This window comes from Pteronotus mesoamericanus, unplaced genomic scaffold, assembly GCF_021234165.1.
Source record: "Pteronotus mesoamericanus isolate MK-2021 breed Mesoamerican mustached bat unplaced genomic scaffold, CSHL_Meso_final contig_73, whole genome shotgun sequence".
Lineage (NCBI taxonomy): Eukaryota > Metazoa > Chordata > Mammalia > Chiroptera > Mormoopidae > Pteronotus > Pteronotus mesoamericanus.
In genome coordinates this window covers 3,345,276-3,350,560 of record NW_026555245.1, presented here as the reverse complement: position 1 = coordinate 3,350,560, position 5,285 = coordinate 3,345,276, and the positions used below count along the sequence as shown (strand labels likewise).

At 38.2% G+C, this 5,285-nt stretch overlaps 1 pseudogene; it reads left to right on the top strand.

Moving 5' to 3' along the window:
* Positions 1–3,804: 3,804 nt before the first annotated feature.
* Positions 3,805–4,628, top strand: LOC129078481 (nucleophosmin-like; annotated as a pseudogene).
* Positions 4,629–5,285: the final 657 nt, after the last annotated feature.

Here is a 5,285-nt window from a genome sequence, read left to right as displayed (position 1 = left end):
TGGACAGGCCATTTGGCCTCTCTGATTCACATGTTTCTCATTGGTGAATAGTAAACAGAGCTCAATTGGTAAATAAAGATGGAACCGAATGCAGAAATGTGCTAAGAATCAATGAGATCATGTATGTGGAAACCAATATGTATTGCAAGGTGTATGTCTACATTAGCTAATTTAACTGGACTTCTCATTCCCCAGACTCTCTTTAATAGATTTAGACACCATAGAGATATGTGTTTATTCACTCCTGATGAAGGAAGATAATTCTCCCAAGGGCCATAGCTTGAACACTGGCCAGAAGTTTGGAAACTCCATACCCTCTCTGTTGGCTTCCCGCTCTTTCATTTGACATGGCTTCAAGCCCCACTGAGAGCTGTCCTTCCCTAACTTTATTCAGATTCTACTCACAGGCACTAGCTGCTTTTGATAGGACCTCCAAGAGCTTTCACACAAAACCAAGCAAGACTGGGAGAGATATAGTGCTGGCCTTCTATGGGTAAGGGGTCAGCAATCTAATGTGCAGATCTGTGGTTGAGGATCCAATTCCAGTAAAGGATACAGCCCCTGCAGGGATAGTGTTCAAAATGGCCACATTTCCCTAAAAAGTGATTTTAAAACACTCTTTTTTAAAAGATTTTATTTATTTGTTTTTAGAGAGGGGAAGGTAAGGAGAAAGAAACAGAGAGAAACATCAATGTGTGGTTGCCTCTTGCACGTCCCCTAAGCATGAGCTCTAGACTGGGAATCGAACCAGTGACTCTTTGGTTCACAGGCCGGCACTCAGTCCACTGAGCCACACCAGCCAGGGCCCTAATTAAAACCATGTGAGGCCCTGGCTTTACAGTGATGACTGTGTGCCTGTGTGTGCTTGTGTGTGATTAGAATATTTGAAGTTTGTCAAAAAATTTGATTGGCTTCGGCTATCTTTTGCAAGGTGTTCCGCTTGTCATTTTGGAGAAAGGACAGTAACAGTTTTAATTATTGGAAAGCTCCATTAAATAAATTGTAAAGAGACATGGAGAAGCAGATAAAGTTGAATTTTGCTTACTCAACTGCCACAATTCAGAGGTGTCGGGGTAGGAGAGTATTTCCTTACCTTACCATTTCCCATCCCAAAGTGAATGTTGAGTCTCAGGTTGAAAGATAAAACAATATCACCTTGTTAGCAACACTCACTTGAAAAAGAACCCAAAACCTACCCAGGAGAGAACTCTAAGGAACCTAAGTTCCACTGGAATATTCCAATAATTGGAATACAATACCGCTGGGACTTTTCAAAGTACTTGAGTTGAACATAAAGAACTTACCCAATCCCCTCTTTGTACAGGTAAGGAATCTGAGACCCAGAAGACAGGTCACATAGCAAGCCCATGGCAATGCTGAGAGGTGAACCCAGCCTCATGTTTTCGGGCAGGTCCTGTCTCCACTGGACCATATCACATTCACCAAGCTATGGTTGTAAAGGGTTATTCACAAAGTAATGCTCACTGCTTTCAGTCTTTGGTTACTGTAGGTTCCCTTCAGAAACGTGTCACACTCCATCTCCTTTCCTCTCTCTAAGTCTGCTTGGGCTGCTGTATGTATTTTATATAATACACATATAAAAATATATGTAAATTATATAAATACATATAGACTGCATGGCTTAAACAACAGAAATTTATTTTCTCACATTTATGGAAGCTAGAAGCCCCAGATCAAGGATCTACAGAGCCAGAGTCGGGCGAGAGCTCTCTTCTTGCGTTGTAGATGTCCACCTTCTCACATGCCCTCTCCTCTGTGCATGCTCATGTAGGGGGAGAGAGAGACACGTGTCTCTCATCCTTCTTATAAATCTACCAATTCTATAGGACTGGGACCAATCTTAAGGCCTCATTTAACTTTACCACTAAAAGCTTTATTTCCAAATATACATGAATCTGGAGGAGGGGGACTCACAATTCAGTCCATAGTGCTTTCCCAAACCACTACTTAGGAATCTGATTTTATAACCCTTGAATTCCAGCTAAGCATTTGAAAAACATCAAATTGTATTAACAATACCATTTATTGTTTTCAAATACAGCAGGAGCAGGACAATTGCTACAACATTTATTCTTCCAGAGAACGCAAAGTATGCAATTAACTCAACACATCTGACCCTAATTTACTATGTCTAAGTAAAGTGAGTCTTGAGCATCTGTTTTCTGATTAAGGAAAACAAACAATTCAGTGTACCACTTTTTAATTTTAATAATGTCTGGATACAATATAACAACTATTGTATGTTTTGATGTACTGTTAAACTTGTTAAAGTGAGACTCAACTCGCATTGTTTTCACTGGCTACCAGGCTGCCAATTAAATACTGACCAGCCCCTGAGCTGAGTGTCTGATTGCAAAGCTCAGCAACCTCATTACTGATAAGGTTAACTTAATCAGTTACTTTTGCTAAGTGCCTATGAGTCATTCCCAAAATTCAAAACACAAACACAAAACACAAGCGGAAGCATTTCCCAAATGTGTGGTATTCCTCACGCCTCTCTCTGTCTACCATTTCCCCTGGCCTAGTCACGTACTTGCAAAACATCTCTGTCTACTGGCAACCAGTTTCATTTTATGAAAAATAAACTTAGAATCTCAAAAACAGGAGTAACAAGATGTGCCCTTTTTTACCTATTTGCAAATCTGGTATAGCTCCATGCATTTGTATGCTGTAGGGATAGTCCTCCAATCCAACAACTGGAAATGTGTTCTCAAGTTTGAAGCTCTGAAAAAAAAAAGGAAAATAAAAGACCAAGTTTAACTCTTATGTGGGAAACAATCTGTTCTGCAGCTGGCATTGTTTGGAGATGGGCAACATGGAAGAAACTTTGTTTGTGGTCACAGGTGTGTGAGACTCTGCAACCCAACCATCTGGGAGCCCCTGGTGTGAGGGCAGAACCGCAGAGTCCCTAGAGGAGGTTGAGCCGCTTCCTCCTCATCATCATCCCCTCAGGAGAACTTTTTCCACAAACTATCACTCTGACAACTGACTGAAATATATACATTCTTCTCATGGGCCTCAGGGAAAACACAACATGAGCATAAATGTAATTGTTCTAGGAGTCAAAAATAAATAAAGTTGGGTGTGCCAGACAGCATTATGGTGATGGCTCTCTTACTTAGAATTTGTGGAACCCAAGGCCTATCTTGACATTTAAGCTATTAAATGGTGATACTCACAGTTGGGCTCCAAGCCCAGGTGTGGATAACTATGTTTAGCAAGTACAGACATGTTTAATACAAATGTGTTCACTATAGAAATATAACAGTTCTTATTGGTCAGTAACCATCCTAGTGGCTATTTTACAAACTTAAATTAGAATGTAGTATTTAGAGTTGTATCCTGAAATAAAACCGTTCACCAAAATAAATTGTAAGTTTAAGATAAAACAATAAAAGGACTAGAAGAAAAAATGGACAGGTATTATATGATCTAAGGATAGCATGGTCTTTTTAAGTATGATACTAATGGTAGAAATTACAGCAGCAGTAAATTTGGCTGTCCAAAAACTAAAAGCAATTAAACAAATTAATGAAAAAAAACAATAATAGCCACAAACATCATGAACACTGAAAAGTATATCAACAAAATTTGAAAGCTTACAACCAAGAGAAAAAATGTTGAGAACATAGAAAAAAATAAAAAGTGAGTATACTTAATGTACACAAAGCAATTTATATCCATAAAAACTCTGGTGTGATTCAGTCCTGCACAATTGTCCCCTGGAACAGTCATTGTTTGTCTATATTCACCTTATCTCCCACCAAGTGTGCGCCACTATCCATGGACAATTAGATAGAGATGAACGTGAGCTCCCTGAGGTCTCGGAACTATTGTCCAGCTGTAAACTAAAGGCTGACAAAGATTATCATTTTAAGGTGAGTAATGATGAAAATGAGCACCAGTTATCTTTAAGAATGGTCCATTTAGGGACTGGTGCAAAGGGTAAATACAGACTGTTGAAGCAGAAGCAATGAATTACAAAGGCAGTCCAATTAAAGGAACACTGGCAACTTTGAAAATATCTGTACAATGAATGGCTTCCCTGAGGGACAATGAAATAATACCCCCTAAGGCTTATGGTTGAAGGATGGCTCAGGGCTTGTGCATGTTAATGGATAGCACGTATGGAAGATGCAGAGTCAGAAGACAGAGAAGGTGAAACTCCTAAGTATATCTTCCACAGAAAAAGTGAAACTAGCTGCTGAAGATGATGGTGGTGGTGGTGGTGGTGGTGGTGGTGGCGGCGGAGAGAGAGAAGGAGGAGGAGAAGGAGAGGGAAGAAAAGAGCTCCAGGGAAGGAATCTATATGATACTCCAGACAAAATGCACAAAATTCAAACCAGAATAAGAATGACTCAAAATCATCAACACCAAGATCAAAAGTTAAGAATCCTTCAAAAAACAGAGAAAAACTCCTAAAATGCCCAAAGGACCTAATTCTGTAGAAGACATTAAAGCAAATATGCAAGCAAGTAGAAAAAGGTGGTTTTCCTCCCAAAGTGGAAGCGAAGTTCATCAGTTATACATAGAATTGCTTCCAAATGACTGGCCATGTGGCTCTTCAAGATCTTTGGCAGCAGAGGGAGACTCTCTTGAGAAAATAGCTTAAACAGCTTGTTAAAAACATCCATCTTATTTAATTTCTGTAACAGTTGATATCTGGCTGTTCTTTTTATAATGCAGAGTTAGAACATTCCCTACCTTGTCTGATAAATGCTGTCCAGGTTCCATTGCCAAGAATGTGTTGTCCAAAAGGACTGTTTGGTTTTTAAAGATGGAACTCCACCCTTCACTTGGTTTTAAATATATATGGAATGTTATGATAAGACATAGTAGCAGCAGTGTCAGACAAATGGAAATGATAAGGAGACAAAACTATATATATATATATAAAATAAACTCCATTTTTTAAAAAAATCAATGAGAAAAAGATGAGCACGCCAATAGAAAAATATAATAATCAAAGAATATCATCAGAAAATTTACAAACACAGAAACCCAAATATTTGTTTTTTATAAAATTATAAAATCTTTAGTAATAAAAATAAAAAATAAATGTATATAATTTTTATTTATCAAATTAACAACTTAAAAAGAAATAATGGAACTCATTCTTGAAAGGATAGAGAGAGCCCTATAAACCTGATAATGGATCTGGTCTTTTTCTGGGTTGATATGTCGTCAATAGAAATCAAAAGTCCCCAAATTTGCATTTCATTTGGCATTGAAATTCCAAACATAACTTATGGAATAATTGTAGA